The sequence below is a fragment of the Protopterus annectens genome, chromosome 3.part0, assembly GCF_019279795.1.
Source record: "Protopterus annectens isolate FY-2018-M chromosome 3.part0, PAN1.0, whole genome shotgun sequence".
Lineage (NCBI taxonomy): Eukaryota > Metazoa > Chordata > Ceratodontiformes > Protopteridae > Protopterus > Protopterus annectens.
In genome coordinates, this window is record NC_056731.1 from 1486063830 (window position 1) to 1486089143 (window position 25314).

The following is a 25314-nucleotide window of genomic DNA, read 5'->3' on the forward strand; positions in this document are numbered from 1 at the left end:
ACAAGATTACATTACAGTCACTGATTCTGTAAACACTCGACTAGATTTCTGAATAACGTTTCTTTGTAGCAGCAGGCTATTCTGAGCATTTAGCAATCTACAAGTAAAATGTGGAACATTACTACTCATAATGCAAAACAAATTGGCAAAATGTCTTGCTAAGAGCTTCATCTTGGAATCTAAGAGCTGTATTAACTAAGGAAGGAAAAGCTGCTTTTGATATCTTATAAAGGCTACTTCAGCAAATGTTAACCTCTTTACCTAGGTAGGTGTTTTTCAAGATGAAGTGGTGAAGAGCATATAAAATAACTGCACAACTTTTCCTGTTTTCTACAATGTGTATGTGTGTTGACCTAAATTCCTACAAATAAAGCTGACCACTATCCAATTGCTTTAGCTGAATAAGCAACTCACAATAACTATTGCATCTCTATTTTGTGGATGCACCAGAGGTAATTGACTCACTTTTTCTAAATACATAAAATTGTTCTCATGAATATATATATATATATATATATATATATATATATATATATATATATATATATATGCATATATATATATATATATATATATATATATATATGCATATAATATATATATATATATATATATATATATATATATATATATATATATATATATGTGCATATACTATATATATATATATATATATATATATATATATATATCAATTTGATTCATTTTCAGGAATATGAATGGTAGCATACACATAGATCATACACCACACTCTACTCAGTAACCTCTGTTTAACACCTCTGTTTAAAATCATAAAATCAATGCCAGATATATCTTTTATGGTACTGTTGTTATGACCTGAGATAGTTAGCTGTTGGATGGTGTCAATGAAGTAGTTGTTTAGCAGGTTGCAGTTTCTACTGGAGTGTTGTTGGGGAAGGGGTTGGGGTAGAAGGTTTGCCAGGGTGAAGGATATTGTTAATGGTGGACCAGAATTTCATGGGGTTGGGCTGGTGCCTGGATTGTGCTGTAGTGTAAATGTTTTTATTATCCCTATAAATGTGTTATTTTGTTCAGTTTCTGATCTCTTTGTGGGTTTGTAGTAGGGTAGGGGATTTAATTTTCTGACAGGCTTTCTAGATACTGTCCCTTTTGTGCATGAGGGACCGAGTGATAACCAAGGTGTATATGAGGCTTTTATCCTAATTTTTCTTTAGGGGGCAAGTGTGTTTAGGATGTGGAGGAATATCTGGTTGAGTTTTTATACAGCCTCATTGAGGGGGTGATAGTGAAGGAAGGACCAATTGATAGAAGCTAATTTAGAGTTAAAGGAATTGATGTTGAATGATGAAAGTTTATGGCAGTCTCTGTATATGTGGCGTTTAGGTGATGTTGTAGAGCGTCTTTGGATGTGAATGGGCAGATGATCACTGAGAGAGTCAGGCAAGGTGCAGGACTTGTGGTAAAGATTAGGGTCATTAGTGAGTATCCAGTCAAGGATTGAGCTGGTGCCAGTATTTGTGTTAATACGGGTGGGGGATGTGATGAGTTGTTTGAAGCCATGAAGTTTTATACACATATTGGGGGAGTTAGCCATGAATTTAGTCCAGTCTATATTAACATCTCCCAGAATGATAGTATCATAGTAAATGTCAATGAGCCATGCAAGTATATTTTTGAGGACAAGAATGCTATTGTCTGGTGGGATGTAAATTGAGGCAATGGAGAACTTTTTGTGGTAGTTCAGGTGATAATTTAGTATAAGTAGTTCAGCAGGGTGAAAGCTAGGTAATGGTGTTTGTAAGGGGTGAGATTAAGTAGGTCAGATTAGATGATTGCTACCCCACCACCTTTTCTTGTCTTTCTATTCGATCTAAAAATGTTGTAGCCTGGGGGTAGGATTTCATTATTAGCTATATGAGGTTTTAACCAGGTTTCAGTTAAGGTTAAGATATGGGGAGAGTGTTGGGTTATCCAGGAGTCTAGCTCTGTGGTTTTATTAATGAGAATTTGTATGTTAATAGAGAAGATGTCTAGGGATTTCTGAGTGGAGCAGTGAGGAGTAGGTGGAGGTGTGTAAGAGGTAGAAGGGGTGGGGATGGAGGTAAGCTGGGGTTGAGTGTAAAGGGAGAAGATACTGGGTTGGGGTGCATGTCTCCAGCTTGGAGGAGAGATAATTTAGAGGATGTATGGTGGTGAGAGTGGTTTTGGCTGTGGAACAGTATTTTAAATTTGTCATTTGGGTGGGAGTTACTGAGAGTTTTCAACTTGTAAAAATGAAAATAGGAGGTGGCAAACAGTGATGGTGAGATGACGAAGGAGTAGGTTTTATCATGGTCATAGCATGGTTAGGGAAGATTTGGGAGGTATGTGAAAAATGTACTGTAATGTGATAAGATGATAGTTGTGTAAGGAAAAGAAGAAATGGGATGAAAAGTGATGTGTGGGACATTATCATTGGAGTATGAATGGAGTGGCAAGGTTAATTATCAGTAATGCTGGAATGAATTTGGAAGAAAGGGGAAAGGGTTGAATTGTGGATGGGTGTATAGTTTTGATTGGATGGATGATATGGAAGGGAGCGGTGTGGTTTTAAGAGGATAGAGTATAAATCAGATGAAGGTAGGGGTGGGTGAAAATGGGGGTAGTGTGGGGGTGAAGTCATACCGAATACAGCGAGTGCAAACGGAGCGGGCTGAACTTGAGACAAAAGCTGTAGGTCTGACAGAAACAATCAGAAAGGTAAGAACACATGTCTGAAAAGGAAAAGAACTAAGTGGTGCTAGCAGAGAAAAGGCAGCAGAAATACAGAAGTACCTTTATGGCACTGAGTGAGGGAGAGAATAACAATAAAACTAAGGAGAATAGGAGAGATGGACTAGTTTGGGAAGAGAAAACAAACAAAGTAGGAAGGAAGATATATATATAAATATATATATATATATATATATATATATATATATATATATATATATATATATATATATGTAGAGAGAGAGAGAGAGAGTGGGAAGCAGCAAGAGGGGGTGCAGGTTCCAAAGAAAAGAACAGAATAGATAAACTTGGGCTGCTATAGGAAAAAAATAGAGAGAAAGACAAAGACAGGGTTCCAGATAAGTAGATAAGAGTGGGGAGCAGCTATTGCAGGTATAGGGAAGAGGGGGGAAAGGGGGGGTTAGGTCAAGAGTGAGTTACATCAGGGGATTCACTGGGGAGTGAATAAACAAAAAACACAGCCTAGTGACTTGTTGCAGAGTCAAGGGCAAGACAAGGCAAGACAGCACTTTTAGCAAGGAAAACCAAACAAATGGAGACATACGTTCATCATTGGAAGATGTGTATGGCGGGACATGAGGAATTGTGCATTGTACTCAAGTATTTGTGTGGTGAAGGCTGTGAAGTATGATGACATTATGGCCTGTCATGTGGATGTCCTGCATACACTCAGTAGTTGTGTTACATACAAGGGGGTGCTCACCATCATGGACACATGCTGGTGGACATTCCGTATACCATATATCTCAGGACACAGGAGACATAACCCCTCGTCTGATGATAGGGTATGATGCTACATGATCCTTGGTGTGTGCATTTGTTTACATAACAAAACAAATCCCTACAAGTTTTTATTTCATCTCATGTGTTATCACGGTTGTGGCACCAGTCTTTGATGTGTGTTGGCACTGTCTGTACTATACCAATATCACAGCTGGAGTTAATAACTGTTCAAAATCTGTAGTCTTCCAGACAGCTGTTGGAACACAGGATTTATATGTCATTCTTGACGTCTATGATTTCAATCATGGACAGGCAAGGGCTTAGCAGAAAGATGTACACACTTGCTTAATGGACACGACATATAGGTCACTTCACACATTTGTGCATATTTAGAAGGCACATATGTGATCGACTGTTCTACTCACTTGGTGATATAGGTGTTGGCCACATCTGTCATTGTGCAGTGAATACCTCACTGTGGACAATAGTCAACTGCCTTGGCTTTTTCAAGTTCCACAGGATGATGCTCCTTAAGGACATCAGATAGTTGTAACAGACATAGAATTAGCATCAAAAACTCACATATGTTTGCTGCATACAGCTGGGATATAACTAGTGTCCATTTAGAGAAGGTCTATTATAAAATGTTGGTCTACCTCACAGATCAGGACAGTTAGGATATGTCTATACATGCATGTATCTATTAGGTTCTGTCTCCAGCCCACTCAGATGGATACGTGTCAATGTACAACCTTCTACAGGAACATAGTCCATCTGGAGGGTGTGTTGAAGTATGTATCACACCGTGTCAGGTAGGCGTATGTTCTGAGACATGTTATAGGTGATATTTGATATTGTCACAATCCATTGTTTCTGTGTGATAGGCCTGATTGAAGGTAACACATTGCATACTGCCTATCTTGATCTGCCTAAGGGTTTGGACACAATTCCCCTACTCAGGTATCATTGACAAAGTCTACAAGATGGGGATTACCACTTGCGTCACTAGACAGTTAATCACTGTCCTCACCGACAGACCACATAGTGTGAAAGTTGGTGAATCAACCTTTACCATTGCAGCTGCCACCACCGGTGCACCCCAAGCATCTGTGCTGGTTCCTATACTGTTTGGAATCTGTTTCTCAACAGTCCAGGCTATAGAATATGACCTGTAGTCTACCAAGTTTGCTGATTCATGCATATTGTTTGTAATCACTGAGTCCACCAATGATGTGACTATAGTACAAAAGAGGCTAACTCACACAAAAGATCAGTGCCAAAGTCACATGGCCTAATAATAAATATAGAATGTGTCAGGATTTGTGGCTTATGAAAAGTGGAACTTCCTGGTAAATACACCATTGACAACACTTACCCCATGCTAAAACCAGTGGTGCAAGAATTGGGAATGCAAGTAGATAGCAATCTGAAGTTTGAACACATGTCCACAGTGGTATGGAAAGGCTACATCTTGCACCTCAGAAGTCAGGCTATTGTATCCAGATCTGAGGAGGATATAACAACACTGTACTCAAACCTCATCTGAACACTAATGCAGTGTAATGCTTCCTTCTGAATGTACCTCACCAGACATTAGCAGCAGCTGGACAGACAAAGGTGGTTTTGCACCAAGAAAATACAGGTCCTGCAAACCATGTCATGAAATTTGTATCGGAAAGGATGAGGTGATTTGTGCCTGAACTACAGGACATTGCTGACCCTGCCCCGATGTGTATACTGCACATCTGCAAATCAGCAGAGTCTGTTGAGATGAAGATAGTAAAAGCAATGTCCCACATGCTGCTGTAAAATGCTCTCTTTACTGTAAAGCAAGTGCACAAACACTTACACACGGTTAGTTGACTGCAGTGAAAACAGAGACCCTACTTATCTAAATACATAGACTAGAAAATACAGTACTTTTCACAAATGCCACAGCAGAAATCTGACTTGGAGTTTCTCAGACAACACTTTATAGCTGATGACATCAGCAGTGTCTTTTAAGGTACATATAACAGTGTCCCATATGCTGGTGTAAAATGCTCTGTGTAGTACCAAGCAACAGCTCACACACACACACACACACAGTTTACTGCAGTGAGAATATAACCCCTACCTATCTAAGGACACAGACTGCAGAACACAATACTTCACACATGTGCCACAGCACAAGTCTGACTTTTGCATGACTGCAGGTCAACTTATAGTGGATGACATCAGCAGTGCATATTGTAGAGAAGAAGTTGGGAGGCCTTGATGAAATGGCTTTTTAGGCATGTGCAAGTATCAAAATACTGTCAATATATGGGATTGGAGCAGGAACTGTAGGATACACACTTCTGCTTAGACACAGACACAACAGGGTGACTGCAGTGAGAACAGAATCCATACCTATCTATGTAAACAAACTACAGAGCATAGTACATTATGCAAGCACCACTGCACAAGTTTGACTTTTACAGCACTGCAGGTTAACTTATAGTAGATGACATCAGCAGGCCATGTGGGAGACAAAATGTGGGAGATGCATAGGCTAATAGCTTCATATGTACATAGGAGGCTGTTAGCCAAATGGCCCTACAGTGTTTAGAGGCTTAGCTGTGTAAAAGCAAAAGTACCCTTACTGTGCATAGTTGGATGGTCATTAGCAGAGAGATTTTGTAAGCAGCAACAACTGGCCTTGTCCATGAGGGACATAGGTATCACCCCAGAGGAGACTTTACAATCACCCAACCAGTAGTCACATTTACAATTGAACAGGGTCATTGAGAAGCACTGATTTACATGCAGTGGGTGCCTATTACAGAGGAATGTGAGTCATTGCAGGATATATATATATATATATATATATATATATATATATATATATATATATATATATATATATATATATATCTTTGGCATGTTTGTTTTATGTCACAGGCTTGGTTGAGAATCCTGGGCCAAGTTATTCTTGTCCCATTTGATTTGTAAGTGTGCAGAATCTCCTGTGGGGCAGGGTCTGAGACTGCACTGTAAGGCAGGCATAGGTCACCTCTCAGCAACCTGCATTATACTAAGTACACTGACAGGTCTCTCAGTCTTTCCATGTATGTCATGTTTGGAGGCCCTTGGATCTTCCAGGCACAATCCTGTGTTTTCTGCGGTTGCTGTAGGTGTCTGGTGAGGTACAGACAGAATAAAGCATTGTACTCAATTAGTGGTCTGGTAAGGATAGACTACATTAGAGGTATGACCACCCCTGGTCTTGGATGTGATGCCAATATGTATCATGTGTGCAAAGCAGAATGTGTGTGTCGTCACTGTGAACACATAGTGATTGAACTGTAGATTGGTCTCAACATTTGTTCCCAAGTCTCACAACACTGGGTTTGAGCTTAGAATGGTGCTATGTATATCATAATTAGTATGGGGTACTTCATTACCAAAGGGGAAAATGAGGCATTGTATGCTTTAAGGTTCAGTTTGTGAGTTTGGCATTATAGAGTGATAATGCAATGATATGAATAGTTTATACCAGATGTGTTGCTGCATTTTGCTGACAGTTACCATACCTGCACATTGTTATGTGAAGCTCACCTCCACACAAATATGGAGCCCAAAAAAAGAAGGGATCCATTGCTTTTTCTACTATTTTATGTGTGCTGTATGTGATTCTATTTTTGACCAAATTAAAGATGTTAACATGGGGTAAATGGGAAAGTGGTGAAATGAGGAGCATGCCGAGGATAAACAAAGTCTGACAGTTAGTACTGAGTCTCTGGAATATGCCTATTACTTAAATGACTCTGTGGCAGCACATGTTAATGCAGTTAATGTAGTCATACATTCCTTTTTTGGAGACAGATGGTACTGGTTCTGAATCCTGCTGTATGTAATACTTTTAACTACTTTCTCATTGTCGTTGCTGCATGTTGTTGTGCAATGCACACCATCATGCAATTATGCATTAAAAAAAGAAATGGGGAAGATAGTACAGTAGTTAAAAAGGGAGCAAGCAGGGAGAAGAACAACAGGAAAACAGGGTAGGAGTGTGCAGCAGGGAGATAAGAAAGAACCACAGCTATCCATTTCATTAACAGTGTAAAGTGAACATATCTGCCAAATATAAACTGAATTTGACTATCAGCTCCAGAGAGAGGGGTGACCATAACAAAATCATGTTGTAGAGCCAATTGGACTGGATCAAGTGTGTCAAGAAGACATGTGTGTTAAATGAAGAGATATGTATTGGACAATTTTTTTTTGTGGGACAGGTGCCATTTTTTTTGTACAGTGGGAGAAGAATATGGGGGTAGGGATGTATGAATATCTGGGCGAGGTAAGTTGGGTAGGTGAGGAAGCAATTGCAGACAGACAAGAAAACAAGACAAGAGACAGGGACAGTGATGAATACAAAAGGTTGGGGACACCATGATTGGTGTGAGGGTGGGGACATCACAAACCCATGGTTGTTAAGCTGGCTGACAGTGAGAATTGAGTTCTCACCCACTGGACTGTCATCACTGTCACCTCATTCCGCCACTGGCTGGAGTGTCTGACACCTGCATCTCCTCTTCCTGGTATTATATAAAATGAGGGAGAGCAGCCTCTCCAGCCAGTGCAGGTGTGCACCAATGGTGCAACACACAACCCTGTGCACCTTCCCTGGAAATTCAATGCTTGTGATAAAAATCACCAGCTCCACCACTGCTCCCATAAGGTACCAATGGACCAGCCTCTGGGGCAGGACTACCTGAGGGGGCAGGTAGTGTGGGGGCAGCAGAGGAGGTACTGCCAGGTTGGCTCCCAGACATGCTGTGCAACAGTGCTGGAGCTGGTAGAGGAGGGGCACCAGATCATACAGGGCAGGGCTACCTTGTTGTGCTGTGGAGCATTTAGTGATGTGGTACACATGGATGATATGGACACATTTTGATAACGTAATAAAAAATAAAAAATGTAATTAAATTAAAATAAAAAAGAGAAGATAATGGTTGGGGTGAGAGAGAAGAAAAACATATAAGATTAGTACCTTCATATGTAACATACAATGCAATGCTACAATTAATTGACTCTATTATCCTAACTTTTACTTTTATGACTACCAACTCCTAACAGATAACTTACTTATAAGAGTACCAGCTCCTAACAGATGCACAATATACTACAGATTGCAGCAAGTACTCCTTGACATGTGCATATATTGCACATGTGTTTCCCAGTTATACAGATTACAGTTTACAGCAGTGCATGTGTGTCACTGTTATAGAGCTTTTTCTTTAAACTTTTAAATTGCACATTATTGAAGAATTAACAGCATTGTATAGTTGGGAAGTGTGGTCTTTGAACCCACAACCTCCAACTAAACTCTAACATTGTGGTCTTGGTTTGTGCTACAGAGTAATGCATGCATACTTGCTTTTACAGTTGAGATATGCATGCTCAATTTGATACAACTCTATAAATTACCAAAAAAGCTATATTTAACTTTTAATGGTAGAATAACCTACTATTCTGCTGCATACATACCAATGTTTCCCCTCATCCTCACCAATCTAGCCCCATGGGTTTGTACATTCACCTCATGGTCCCTGGCTGTTGTGAAAAAAAAAACAGAACAGAATATCATTATGAATAATTGTTTTGCCTGTATTCAGCTTTTAATTCTTACAACTAGTCTCTGTAACTGATGCTTACACAGGTATGGGATGTCAGCAGTCCTATAATTCTTGATCCACTGGATGAGGGTATCCCTCTTCCTACTCGAGAGGTCATTGTAGTGATGCATACATTGTTCACCAGTGGGAGGATATCATTGGCACTGGTTACAGCCTGGGCTAAACTATCCCAAGCTTCCAACTTATACTGGAAGCCAGAATAGTCCTCTGGCAAAAGATTGACACTGTGGTTCTTAACTACAAGTCCAATAAAAATCTTGTACTTCTGTACACCCCACCTCTGGACCATAAACCTGACACCCTCCTCACAAATGGCTGCCATGTCTGCTATGGATCTAGAGCAATGAAGAATGATGCTTCCCTGCCAATTCCATTCATCACATTTACTGGGAGTGTGCACACTGTTTGAGAATGTTGTTCTTCACGTACCATACTCAGACATGGTGCTCAGCAATACACACCTCCAAGCACTCTGTTTGCACAATGGTAAGCAGAGTACAACAGCAGCAAGCAAAGCAAATTCAACATTATTGGATGTGAAAATGTGAAGGCCATGGCAGTCTAGATAGCAGAAATATACTTACAGGAATATAGTACACAATATACCCACAGTCATACATTTGAGAGTAAATGTGATAATACATAGATAAATGAATACATAACTGACACAGTACTTGTGCCTCAGCCTTATATATATAATTAATAGTATCTGTACCATGTCAAGTGTTATAAATGAGAGTGACGGGAAGTGGAACAGCAGTACAAGTGCATGGGAAATGCTGTATTTGAACCCAGGACCTTGGTGCATGTTACACCCTGTACTAGAACCCAGGACCATCTATACTGCAGCTCTACACGTACACCTGTTGCCACAGTACTACTTGCATTACATCCCCTGTTTTACTAATCATTCTTAAGGTCTCACTGTTAAACACTGTGCAACATAACTTATCAATGCCCAGTAGTATTAACTGAATGCATCTGGTTTCTATTTTTGGCTGTCTGGGCCCTATCCAGCCAGTTGTCCAGTTTGCCTACTGTTGTGCTTCACACAAATGAGATAAACACTGCCAAGCTTGACATTAATTTTTTCTTCATTTGGCTGTGTTTGTGCAAAGTGGACCATCATGCAAACAGTGCCCCCCCCCAAAAAAAAAGAGAAAAAAGGAAGAAATAGTTGAAATGAGGAAAAACAACCTATGACATATACACTAGAAAATGTTAGTACACATGATACATTACTGCATACGTCTGGATTTGAATTCTCACTCCAGGGCATCTTCAGAACACAGGATGGGTGCTTTATCCCTCTTTGCCGCAAACAGCTTTGCAGCAAGGAACTTAATTCAATATGCACACAACTGACTGCAACAACATCTACAGTAATATCAAACCATACAAGTATTATTTGTATATGTAGTAGTTTTGGATGTAGTGCAGCTGGTGATCATACATGTCATGATTATTGCTTGCATATATACAGCTCTGTTTACATTCCTGTGTTTGTTGGTCATTCTTCGAAGTACTAATCTGAGACATGCAGTTTGTAAGCCATTCGATATCATTAGGTTCATTGGTTCATAGGTTGGTACGAGGCTATTGGCCCTAGGGCCTATACAAGCCTTGCCATAACAATTTTGTGGTTATTTATTCCCAGAATATTTACTTCCCTGGTCCCCTGTCTAGCAGGACAACTGACATGATCCCTGGGGTAAATTTCCTATCTCTCATCCAATCGTCAAGGTTCCTTTTGAAAAGGGCCAAAGAGGCGCTCAGCTTGACATGTATGGGCAGTCTATTCCAGAGTATGGGGATTCTCTGGGTCAGGAACCTATCCCTCCAGCTTGTTTTGTTCATTATGATGACCAGGTTTAGATCCCTTGAGCATGTGGCTCTGTGGGATTGGGATTTCTTTAAGTGTAGCATGTCCAACAGCTCTGGGTTTGACATGGCCTTGTATGTTAAGCAGAAGTCACCTCTGAGTAAGCGATATGCGACAAACTATAGCTGGAGTTTTTTAGACGGTCAGCATAGGGCATCTGCTTTAGGCTTGTGATTCTTTTAGTGAGGTATTTCTGTGGCATTTCCAGTTGTTGCAGATGTCTTGTGAGGTGTTCTATAATGGGTCTAATGAGGGATGAGTACAGTGGGACAATGGCCTCCTTTTTTCAGGATGGAAAACCCTTAGTGATGAGGTGTGTCACATAGAAGGACTTCCTGACTGCTGTGGCAATGTAGTTATTGAAGGTGAGACCACTGTCCACCTGTGTCCCTAAGTCCCTTGTCATACTTTCGGTAGTGTACTGCCACTTATGTGGTAATTCATGGGTACATGTTTTTTCCCAAAGGGGATAACTATAAATTTCTTGGTATTATGCTTGAGCCCATGGCTCTGGCACCAAGCATCTGTTTCTGTAAGGCCCTTTTGTAGAATATCCACATAATTTGGGGATTTAATAATGGCTCCCAGTTTGCGGTCATCTGTGAACTTTGTTAGCCAGTCCCTTAGTGCTGGCCTGTACTTCATAGAGGTAGACCCCAAACAAGAGCAGTCCCAGGACTGAACCCTGAGGTACTCCACTTGTCACTTGTCTGGAGCTGGATTTTGAGGCGGCTACTTTTACAGTGTGGGCTCTGTCAGTAAGCCAGTTGGCAACCCATCGAGTGATGTAGGGATTAATGCCCAGCTTAGTAAGTTTATCTATGATTCCAGAGTGGGGAATGGTGTCACAGGCCTTGCCAAGGGCCAGATAGGCTGTGTGAACTGCCTTGCCCTTGCCCATGGCTCTGGAGACTGATTCAAAGAAGTCAATCAGGTTGAGGAGACAAGATTGGCCCTTTATGAAAACAAACTGGGTGGGTTCCAGTGTTTCAAGGTTGCCAATGTCTTTGTTTATAAGTTCCATGGTAATGCATTCCATGGCTTTGCAGATCAGGCTCCTCTGACTGATTGGATGATAGTTCCTGTGATCCAAGGTGGATCAGCCCTTGTGGAGTGGGATAACTGTAGCCATGCACCACTCATTTGGCACGAAGCCTGAGGTGAGGCTATGATTAAACATGACATTTAGGTGAGGCTCCAATTCATTTTGTAGTTCATATAGTACACAGTCCAGGATGTTATCTGGTCCCATGGATGCTGTAGTCTTAGCTTTGAAGATTGTGTTTTTTACCTGTGTGGCCATGATTACCAGAGTTTGGCAATGTTTTGGTATTGAGATGGGCCCTTTAGGGGGTGAGAGGGGGATAAAGTTGGCACTGAATCGATCTGCTAGGATATTGGCAATATCATTGGGATCAGTATATTTAATGCTATTATGTTGTAGCTCAGAGCAGATCTGAGCATTGCCATTTAGATTCTTGACATAACTATAGAATGTCTTGTGGTTGTCCTTCTTTGGCAATTTTCTTTTCGTAACTAGCTTTGGAGGATTTTAGAAGGGATCTCAGCTTCTTGCTGAGGCTGGTAAGGGAGTATTTTGCATCCTGGGATTTTCCTTTTTTTCTGCAACAGATTCTTCCATCTGTTGTATAATTTGTTTATGGCAGGGGTACACCAGATTGGCTTCCTTTTTTTTTTTGGAGGAGAGCATCTTGGTTCTATTTGGAATGGCATGAATTATGCAAGAGTGGATGTGCTCATACAGTGCCTTAGTGTAGGATTCAGCAGTTGAACTTTCAGTTCCTGTCTGCATGGGTGTCATGAAGTTTGTCACTTCTGACTTGAATAGCATGAAGTTAGTTTTGGAGAAGTTTTTTTATGGAGGTTTCCCTACTGGGGGTGGGATGTGGACATCAAGGGTGATTAGCTTATGGTCAGACCTGACCAATGAGGGGGCTGACCACTGGTGTGGAGCATCGATCTCCCATGTTGGTAATGACCAGGTCTAGGATATTTGAGCCCATGGTGGGTGGGGGAAGCAAAGGTGAGTTACTGTTATGGCACAAACAAGGTTATTAGCCTTAAATGTGTGAGGATATTAAGTGGAAATAATATATGCAGTTGGGAAAAAAATTAAGGGCAGGTTGGATATGAAGGAACACAACCTGTGACTTATGTGCTGCTTACTTACATTTCCAACCTTACATCTAACACTTTGTAGCTGTGATCTGACACATCCACTGGATGGAAGGCAGCCTGCAGTGCTGTTGTGTTTTCCTTCTCCCAACCACTAATCAGTCACAGTTGCAATCCATTAAAACCAAAAATGAGATAGTGGCTGCACTATGATTATATCCCTGCACGGATCCAATTATGTTTGGATTCAGCAATTCTAATTGAGCTCACACCACATTTGCAAACTTCACTGTGCTGACAACCCTGTATCTACACCATATAAAAAAGGCAACCATGTAGCTAGGCAACTGATGGTGTGTAGACTTGTTTATGTGGAGAAGAGTGAAGATACACTATTACAGGATATATCTGCACATAGGAGTATTGAACTTCAAAAGGTATGCTTCCATTTGTTCAGCTACATATTGCATTTGCTGGAATGTATTTATGAAAACTCTGAATGAAAGGACTTTTACATTGTTATCTGTATGCATTAGTTAGAAGTGTACTCTTGACATGGGCATGTTTGCCAAGTCATTTCAGAGGTATACATGACTGCCAATACATGAAAATGGAATGCCTTATGATAAATATGTACAAACTACCTGATAGAGGCACTGGGAACTAAAGTTGGGTGGCACAATACCAGGGCAATTCTATGGGCTATGCTTGTAAAGGCTGCAGGGCCATTAGCCTAGTACACACCTATGAACCTATGAAATATTTCAGGGACAGTTCCTTTGATAAAACTTTAAGCATTTCAAAGATGGTTTGTTAGCAAAATGTGTCATTTTCCTGTTCTTATGGGAGGAGCAAATCTGAGTTACTGTTATGGCAGAAACAAGGACAGACTGTTCTTTTGTGGGTGGGAGGAGCAAAGGTGAGTTTCTGTTATGGCACAAACAAGAATAGACTGTTCTTTTGTGGGTGGGGGAAGCAAAGATGACTTACTATTATTGCACAAATAAGGCTATGTTGCTCTAATTACTCTCCTTGTTTTACATCATGTCTGTTATTAATATTTCACATCTGTAGGCTGTTTTATGTTTCTCCAGTAGGTAATACTGACTGTCTTATTTCTTTATTTCTTTATTTATGTATTTATTTATTTATTTACAGTTTGTTGACCAGGGAGGTCCACTGGGCTCAAAGAGCCCGTTTTCAGTGGAGGCCTGGGGAGAAAAGCTCCACTAATACATAGTATAAGCTCCATAATATGAAGTACAATACATAGTGGAAACAGAAACAAACTAAGCAAATTTTACATACAAAATAGCAAAAACTAAACAAAAATTAAACAGCAGCTTGGAGAAGGATGTAAAGCATATTTACGTTTAGTGGTTGAGAACAGTAGTACAAGGTTAAATTAATAAAGAGGTTTAAATCATCTGAAAACGGTATAGAAGTAATATTAGCATGGAAGAGTTCTTTATGCATGAATATTAGCATGAGTTAAATTAACACAGAGGTTTAAATGCTCTGGTCTAGAGGTAGCATTAGCATGAAGGCAGTACATAGGGTTAATCAATAGTGTGTAAGGAAGAACAAACTTTGTGCGTTATAAAGTATTTATGTATTAAGCAGGTTAGGTAGATGGAGTGCAATTGCATTTCCATTTTTGAGAGAGGTAAGAATGCAGTTGGGTTTTGAAGTGTTCAGAGTTCTCAGAAATTCTTAGAGATGGAGAGAATTTCATTTTTTGGTGATGGAAAAGGATAGGAGAAGCTGACCAGTGGGATGGTTTGGTTTAAAAACAGAGATTAGATTTTGGTGGGTAGATCTTAGAGTTCTGTTTGGGGTGTATAATGTTAAGATATTTGTTAGTGCTGGGCATATAGTTGGTTTGAAAATAAGCTTGTGAGTGATGATGAGTTGGAGGTAGTCAAGGTAGTTTGGGAGTTCTAGCCATTGCAGCTGGTGGAGAGGTTTACAGTTGTGAGTGGAGTATTTGGAAGTGGTGGCAAACTTTGAAATTTTATTGTAACAGGATTCTAGTTTACAAGAGATGGAGGAAGTTAGGTTGATTAGTAGGGGAGCACCATACATTAGTGAAGGTAGTAAGAAGGTAGTGGTGATGGTCCGTCTTGTTGAGGGGGAGAGAAGTGAGAATGTCTGTACAGCATGCCAAGTTTCTGATGGGTTTTCTTTATATTTAGCTGAATATGGGTATCAAATTTTATGTGTTCGTTAATAGTAACTCCAAGATGTTTAGTAAAAGGAACAAGTTCTATAGTGGAGTTAGCAAGGCTTGTAATCTTGAAAGAGGTTTTGTCTAGGTGGATAGATTTTGAGGAAGAGAAAAGAAGGATCTTTGATTTGTTGGCATTCAAAGAGAGGTGATTTTGGAGCATCCAGTTCTTAGTAGTTAAGAAGGCAGTTTGAGTTTTTGTTTGGAGTTCAGGGAGGTTTGATGCAGAGAAAACTAAAGTTGAGTCATCTGCATATTGTACTATCTTAGTGTTAGGAATGGCTGCATGGAAATCATTAATGAAGATATTGAAGAGCATAGGGCCAAGAATGGATCCCTAGGGTACCCTGGTTGGGGTGGAAAAGAAGGCTGAGGTGCCCGTCTTCCATTTTACTGCCTAAGATCTGTCAGAGAGGTAGCTGCTGAACCAGGTAATGGTGTTTTGTGAGAGGTTAAGATTGGAAAGGCGATGAAGAAGTTGGGTATGAGAGACTGTGTCGAAAGCCTTGGAGAGGTCAAGGAGGACTGTGGATACAAGTTCTCTGGAGTCACGGGCATTGTTTATGATGTCTAGAAAAGAAAGAAGAGCTGTTATTGTGCTATGGCCAGGGCGGAACCCATATTGTGTTGGAGTGAGGAGTTGGTTATGTGTAATGAATGGCATGAGCTGGAGGTGTATGCATTTCTCAAGAAGTTTTGAAATAGGGGAGAGAATCGCTATGGGTCGGAAGTTGGAGATGTTATTACATTTGCCTCCTTTATGGAGGGGTAGGATAAAGGCTGCATGCCACAGTATGGGGGCATATGATTTTTGTATGGATCTGTTGATGAGTATGCTAATGGGGATGGCGACGCTGTCTGCTGCAATTCTTAAAAAGAGTGAGGGGATATTGTCAGGGGCATTGGAGCAAGGCTTAAGCTTAGAGAGGAGTTTTTTTATATATGAGGTGGGGATGAGTTTGAAGTGGAATATGGGAGGTGAGATTGGGGTGGAAGGTTGGGCAGAGGGTTTATTTGGGGGGAGGTGTTGTTGTTTGGGAATGTTTTAGTGAGTTCTGCTATAGGTTCATAGGTAGGTACTAGGCTATCTGCCCGAAAGCATTTATAAGCCTAGCCGGAATGTGTTGGCTTTCGCCACCCCTTTAGATTAGTTCCCCGTGCCTCTGTCTAGCAAAGCCATTGAAGTGATCCTTGGGGTAAACTTTCTGTTTCCCATCCACTCATCAAGGTTTCTCTTGAAGAGGGTTAGCGAGGAGCTCTGCCTAATTTGTGGTGAGATTTAGATCCCTGGAGCATGTGGCTCAAGGGGATATGGTTTTCTTTAGGTGGAGCATGTCCATCAATTCTGGGTTGGACATGGCCTTGTATGTCAGGCAGAGATCACCTCTGAGTAGGCGGTATGCAACCGAGTACAGCTGGAGTTTCTTCAGTCAAGCTGCATAGGGCATCTGCTTGAGGCCAGTGATCCTCTTGGTGAGGTACATCTGTGGTCTTTCCAGTTGTTGCAGAGTAGCTGTTTCTGGGTCAGATTTACTAGTGTCAGGGGAAGGGTTGTTTTTGGTGCCTAGGATGAGAAGTGAGTTGTTGGATTTCCAGAACTGTTTGGGGTTAGAGGAGTGGTCAGACTGGAGTTTGATAAAGTATGCTTTTTTGTCTTGTATGATACATTTTATGGCTAAGTTGTGGAGTTGTTTATATTTAAGAAGGGTGTCAGGTTGCCTATTATGATGGTAGAGTTTCCAGGTCTTGTACCTTTGTTGCACAAGTGTTTTGGTATCTTTCCTAAACCAAGGGGTGGAATTGTTTTTTATACATTTTATTCTTGGAGGGGCTTGGAAGTTAAGAGTGTCTAAGAAGGTTGAGTTGAAGAATTCAGCAGCACTCTCCAGAGGTAGAGTTTTTAGAGTGTCCCAATTTATCAGTTTGAGAGAACTGGAAAAAATTGTAGGGTTAAAGTTGTTGAGATTCCGAGTATAGATATATTGGTGTCGATGAGGAGAGGAGGGGGTTGCTCTATGGAGGAAGGCTGGTAAGTGATCACTGATAGAGTCTGCTAAGGTGCCAGTGTGGAAGATTTTGTTTGGGTGGGAGACAAGGATCCAGTACTGTATGGAGCCTGGGGGGTTATTTTTATTGGGTCTGGTTATAGCATTTGTGAGTTGAGTGAAATTACATAGATTGATTGAAATGGTGGGGTTATTGGCAGTACTTTTGTTCCAGTCAATGTTCACATCTCCTAGGATGTATGTCTCAAGCTTGATATTATATGAGGCTCATAGAAGAATTTCCTCAAGTGTGTTAATGTTGTTTCCAGGGGGGATATAGAGGGCTATAACACAAATGCTTTTTGGTTATTTAGTTTGAGATTCCTATGACTAGTTCAGCGTTGATGAACTGTGGAATAGGATTTTGGTCGGGAGTGATGGAGAGTAGGCAAGAGTAGATAAAGGCTACTCTTCCACTCTTCTTTTTTAAGTGGTCTTGTCTAAGTACTTGAAACACAGGGGGTAGTATTTCAGAGTCTGAAATGTTGGGATTTAGCCATGTCTCAGAGACAGCTGCTATGTCAGGTTGGGTATCGGATAGCCAAGTGTGGAAGTGGGCTTATTTGTTTCTGAGACTCTGGGTATTGATGGTCAAGATCTTGAGGTATTTAGGGTTGGTAATATGGGTGGTAATGGGGGAGATGGATTGCTGTTGGTACTAGGTCCTAGATTGGGGTGTATGTCTCCTGCTAGGCATAGGCAGTTAAATGGAAATGAGAGCAGGGGTTTGGATTTGCTCTGTCTGTCTACTTTTCTTTTTTATCTGGAAACAGTTATTTTGTAGTTATGTGCTACTTATGTGTATTATCCTTCTGTTGTCTTTTAGGACACCTATGAGTATGCAACCCAGGTGTGGCAATCCAAGAAGACTTCCCCCTTCACCGATGTCAAGAGCCAAGTGATTGTAGATGGCTTTAGTTAACTTGGTGCTTTTCTGCTGGAAAGAGGAAGGGGATATATGGCATATATGATGCAAATATGGCAGCATATGTTAGGTGATGTCAATGTCGTGGGTGGCCACTGCAGGACTAATGAACAGGTGTACCACATAGCCACTGACATGCTCACATCTATACAGAGACAATTGAATACTGTTGTATAGGAAAAAAACATTATTCGATTGTCTCTGTACAGATGTGAGCATGTCAGTGCACAGAGACAATTGAATACTGTTGTACAGAAAACAATTGAAATCAATAAATTAATTCTGTGTTACATGACTTTCATGAGAGGATTGAAGATTGCTACAGTTATACGCTTGTCAGCCACATTCTTATTAAAATTATAGTTAATGGGCATGTAAAGGGTTAAATGTATTACCCTCTGTATTAGTGTTAATTGTGATGATGTAGGCCTTACCTCTTGCTTAACTTCTACCAGGACTATCTGGACTACAGAGGAGCATCTCATCTGCAGATGGTAAGGCAAGCATATTTATGTCAGTATTGCTGAGCAGTGTAAAGAAATATTGTATTGCATGATGTTGATCTCAGGCCTGTTGTGTGTATTGCTGTACTCTCTGCAATAGTGGCAGGACTATTAGTTTGTTAGTATATATTGCACTATAGCAGTGAAGATATTAATTTATTCATGTGTTTCTTGCATTTTATCACAGGTGATCATAACAGTGCAACTGTGGGACCTGTGCCACCTGATGTCCATTTTCATCAAACACAGCCAGCAGGCCTATACATACCTCTCAACTGTCTAGATTTATGCAGAATGTTCAGATGTTTGCCTCATATATTTGGTCTGTTCCTCATAAAATTTGTGATTTTCTAGATATTTGTGGCAAATCTTGGAGGACTGAATTAATTATATAATGACATGTATTTTGGTTTCAGACTTCATATTCTTCAGAAAATGCATGGTAACACAAAACATTTTATTCTAGCAACTTTGTATGTTTATAAGAGCAATATTTAAAAATGTTCCCCATTTTTGGAGCTTTAACTCCCCCCCCCATTATTTTTAGTTTTGTCCAGATTATTTAGTGCCAAGGGGTTGAGAACTATGAGCCTATACCTACCCAGCCCAGTAAGTCCACGGATATTGGACAGGTGGAGGGCAAGGACTTTGATCAGGGAAGTGTGGTTACCGCTGCTTCAGTTCCTGTTGAGTCTGGCCATAGCTAATGTGTGGGTGAGGTGCCATGCAGTTGGATTGATAGGGATACTAGGAGGGGGCCTGCTGTCCCTCCTCCGACTGCTGCAGGTGTCTCTTCACATACCACTCAACATATGTTTAGGGCCATCATGGAGGCACAGACAAGTTCCCATAGGTGCTCCAGACAAATGCTCAGGTTTGTGGATGTGGCATAGTTTGGCATTGGTGACTGCCTCCACCATGTTGCCAATTCACTTGATTGAATGAATAACACATTTAAACAAGGGGTATCTGTAATGGACCGAGGGATGTCTTTCATGGAACAAGCAGTATCTGTGATGGAACATCTGCTAGGAGGGGAACAACATCATTGTGTGTGTAGGTCAGCCACATCATCTGCTGTCAGCCAACATGGTCATGCCCAGTCAAGGTTCCATAGTGGCATTATGTCCACTGCTCCATCAGTGAGTGAGCTGTCCACACCCATACATGGCAGGCCATGGGCTTATGGTCCTGGGCATCCCAGTGAAAGGAGCTCATCCAGCAGACATCAGTCTCATTCAGGTAGCAGCAATGCACCTGACCTTGGTGCCAGTGCAACTCCTGGCAGAGCCAGTTCTCAAGGTCTGAGATGACAAAGATGAACTATCACCTCTACCATGCAGGTCTCACACATGTCTGACAAACCAAGATGTAGAGCCAGCATACAGCTTGGCTGTATTCATGAAAACACCCACACACCAATTTCACCTGGAGAACCCCTACAGACACACACAACAGTGACTTGCTTTGTCTCACTGGCCATTTGTTGACTTGTCCACATGTCTGCTCGCTCTTTCTTAAACCTACTCAGCATCCTTTTGTGTCAGCATTGGCTTCCAGGCCCCCCACCCGCACAGCACCATGTGCACATGATGATAACTGTGTCATACCCCTGTTTTCTGTCTTTTGGATTCAGGGATACAAAAGCTTTGTGTCTGCTACACAGGGTGTTTTAGTTGACTTAGTGCTTAGTATATCAGCATTTGTAGTGCTGAACTGGTATTTGTACCTCTGACTTATTTTGGCATCAACATTTCCTAACTTTGTAGTGAATTATTTTGTGAGGGTTGTCAAGTCAGAAACTGCAATGTGTATCATTATTTTCTAACTTTTCTCTTTAATCATTTTCCAGTACAAACATCCTTTGCTAAACTGAGGGCATGCAGTGATCATCTGCACTTTTGGGAGGTGTGACTGAGTGAATATTTGACACCTGAGACCTACTATTTAGTAATGGGCTCATAAGTCAAATTAGTCTCTGCAGTCACATGTTAAGGTAAGTTCCGTACAGATCTCCCACCTTATACTAGCTTACTGCACCAAGTACTGAAACACAAGGATATGCCACATAGTCATATTATTAAATAATACACTCCAGGTTCAGGCTTTACTTTGTAAATGCAGCAGTTGACATGGTTTTAGTTCAGGGCTGAGTCTGCCTGATGCAAGCAGTGCACAGCCAATACATGGAAAGTAATGGGTGCGTGATTTGCCTGGCATCAATGTTAGTGTATGCATGTGAGTAGGAGAAAGGTTTTAGGCCCCTAGGTGATGAATAAGTGTGCTATGCATTGTATCTTAGCCAATTCAAGGGCATAATGAGCATGTCTATGTCTGCCTACACCAGCACCAGCAGGTGGTTTCCACTGTGACTCCTCATCTCTCTGTGGCTGTGGAGACCTTGGCATTAGTGGTGGGATGTGTATCCCTTCTCCTTGCTGATCATCCTGAAATGTTTTTCTCAGAATTTTGATGTGTGGTACGGCAAATACTGTGAATACTTCAGTATGTGTTTGTGGGTTGTACTGTAGGGCTCCCCCAGATGTATCAAGGCACGAGAACCATGACTTCAGCAACCTAAACACACGGTCTATGATATTTCTTGTTTGAAAGTGTACCTCATTATGGTGTCTTCCATGGGTGTGTGTGCATTTCTGATGGGTGTCATCAGCCGTGGTTCCAGTGCATAGCCTACATCCCCCAGTATATGCCCTTGTGAGACATCCACCCTAGCAACCATCTGGAATAGCTGGGAGGTGTGCCCGATATGTGAGTTGTGGTAACTGCCAGGGTTGCCAGCACACATATTCAAAACTACTCCCTTGGAATTACACACAACTTGACAGTTGATAGTGTCATAATCCTTTCTGTTACTGTAGAGCCTACTCTGTTCCCTGGGTCGTGCCTTCATTTCTACATGTATGCAACCTATGGCACCCAGTACTTCAGGGTAGTGTGTTACACAGTAGAACTCCTGGATATTTCTGGCCTCTCCTCAGAACTATGGGGAAAATATATGTAGTCACTGGCATGTTGGAGCATAGCATTCAGGAAATGGTGGAGGGTCCTGGATCCTGAACCTGTGACACCCCCCAGAATCCCCCTGTTGGTCAGTGAAAGGTACCTGTAGTTAAGATTATAAGGCTACCCATACCTTTGTCTCCACTGGGATGGCTTCTCTTTGGTAAACTCTGGCTCCCAGTTGAGGACGATAGAGGTCGCAGAGTTCTTGTAGTGTGTCCCAGTCCACCCTGTATTGCTCCACAATTTCCACATCATATAGGTTGTTAAAAGTTAAAAACAGCCTGAAAACCCTTCTCCTTCTCGGTCTAGGTATATTAGCAGCAGCAGTAGCATTGGCTTCAGCCTGTAGCACATACAATTGAATTAAAGAAGCAGCAACCCATAGCATTCTGTCCATGTAGACTCCTTTTCATGTCCATATTCCAAACGTTTTGGAATGCACAAAAATAAACAGCACAGAGTCTACAAGACTGCTTTATAGCTTGTGGAAAGGTTAAACCATGTTGGATTGGTTAATTAGCATGCAATTTAACTACTTATCCTGTAAATAGCATGGCACAGTATTTACCTTGTTTGCACAGTGATGTGTGCCTCTACACAGCACTTACTGAATCTAAAACTTTCTGTGGCCATGTGCACGTAATGACGCATCATGTACATGGTGAAAACCAACTGTGTGGGCTTTATTGAATCCCCCTGTTTAGCTTTATCTTTATAAGAAACATATTCATTCATATCCATGTTAATATTTTGTATACCTTAGTTTTATCTAAAGAACAATTCTCATCTAACTTAGTATATAATGATTAATTTAACATTTCAAAAAGACATGTTCAGTAGTTTCTTCTTTTTGACAATAATCACATATTCTTTCACTTTTTGTTATATGGCATGTTTGCTTTGATAATTTCCTTATCAACAATCATTGCTTCTACTCTCTTTTTAAATCTATCATTTCTTGCTTTTATAGCTATGATTTTCACTTCCTCCAATTCTTTCCATAGGTATACATAAAAATATTTCACCAGTACTTTTTATACCACTTTTTTTCCTTTCATCAAAACTTTCTATACTTATTTTCCACATTGCAATTTTCTCTTGACATGCTTTCATTTATTTATTCATGCACTCTTTACAACCTTTCATCATATCCTATGTTTTTTATATATGTTTTCCATTAATACACTTATTAAATCACCATTTCCTTTAACCATTTAAGTATTTTATATTGATGTAATGCAACTTCAAATAGCACTGGATTTATAAGTGCTAAACAACCATCCTCTTTTGCCACATATAGCACACCTCCTTTACAGGATTAAGATGAGATTCCCATAGAAAGGAGAAGATAATATTAATAATATATTTTGTAATTGACAATGGCAAACTAAACACTCTAGCTATATATGAAATATTTCCTAATGCAACAGACTTAAACAAATAAACTTTTTTTCTTGAAAGAAAGTTTAAAAGACTTCCAAAAGAACACAGTTTGATTTTTTTCATCTTTTACCATTGTAGTAACACAACACCTTGTTTTCCAAAGGTAATACCTAATAACTTTATTTATCAATGACTAAATTCAATATCTTTAATCCTACATTCTTACTCTAAACCTTTAATTTTTCTGAGTTCAAACACATACCAATTTTATCTAAATACAAAGTCAACTTGCTTCTAACTTCTTCCATTCCACTCAAATGCTTAGTAACTAGAATGATGTCATTTGCATATGGCAACATTATATGTACGCAAATACACTCCTGTGTTCTATATTTAACATAACTAGTAATTGCAGTTATAACTAGTGAAAAATGTAATATTACTAAAAATATATCTTTGCCTTATACTTTTTTTAATACTTATTTTTTCACTCAGCTATCCATTATTCAAAGCTTTTGTTTTGTTCAGTGTCTATGCTGTAACACACACAATTATTACTTCTGTACTTAGACTATAAGCTTTGAATATATCCCATAGCATATTATGCGGAATGGTATCAAAATCTTTGCTTAGATATCCTGTCATGTTTAAAGTCTTTTCTTGCTAATTAGTATGTCACCTACAATGTCTCTAAAATTATTAATAATTCTTAACATCTTTTTCCATTAAAACTGTACTGTGAATCAAGTGATATTACGTTTTGATTCCATTCTTTTCTGTAGTATTTTCATAAAGATTTTATATTCAGTATTATTCAAAACAATAGGCCTCCAATTTCATCTATTTTTCTCAACTTTTTTCAGTATAACTTTAAAAATGCCACTACATAATTCCTTATATTTAAATCCTCCATTAAACCACTCATTTAAAACTTATATGAAATACATCTTTTGACTTACTGTCATATTATTACACATTTGATATTCTAAGCCATTCAGACCCACTGTATATTTACTTGTCTTAATACTATATCCAGTTCTTTTAATCTTTTTTTCTACATCTATATTTTCTTGCTCAGAGAATGTTTTTACTTTCCAAGATATCCCTTGTTCTTTAATAGCATCTTTAAATACATATTTTATATATTCTACAACAGTATATATTATATATATTTGGTCTTTCTGTGCTCTCCCTTTTTTGTCTATTAATTCTCTTATTATACCATCTTCCTCAACTAGTTTAAGTAGGGGGTTATTTCTTCTTTTTTACCTTGCAGAAAATATCTTTGTTTATATAAGAGATTTTGTTTTAATTTTTTCTTGATTCATTGCATATAACTCTTGTTCTTTCTAAAATATTAATTTTCATTCCTTTCTAAATGTTTAAAAAGTTCTTCACTTAACTCACTATAATTCTTTTTCACTTCCTTTCTCTTTTTAACTTGCCACTCTTGATAACAATTTTTATATTTCTTTTTAAAAGGCATCCACCATTCAGACCAATTGTTTAGTACTGTTGCATACTTATGTAATCTTCCCATAATTCTATCTTTTTTCACCTTCACCTATCTACTCTGTTTCATTGATTATTTTTAGACCTTTTACTATCATAATATTACTAACTTTGTCACTGAATTCTGTCCAGATAGATTTATGGTCTGCAAAAACTGTGTCTAATGCACTTTCATTTTTTTTTAATTTCACATCCTTCTGAAAGCAAAAAAATAGTCTATTGTGCTCTGTATATTACTCTAGTATATGTCCATGAATTGTTCTTCCATATTCTTAACTTCACACATCTCTTAATTTCTATAACTTTTTTGACATCATTCCTTTTCTTTTTGTTTCTGAACTTTCTCCTTTGTATAGATATTACACTATATTAAAATCTCTTTTTCTTTCACATGTCAATATTTCTTCTTCAAATGTCTCCTGATCTTCCCTTTTCTCCTTACTTTTGAGACTAGTTCCATCATGTTGTGATGTAACCTGTTTTAGACCTTCTACAACAAATCCTGCATTTTGCAGGCACTCTATAACTTAATTTTCTATT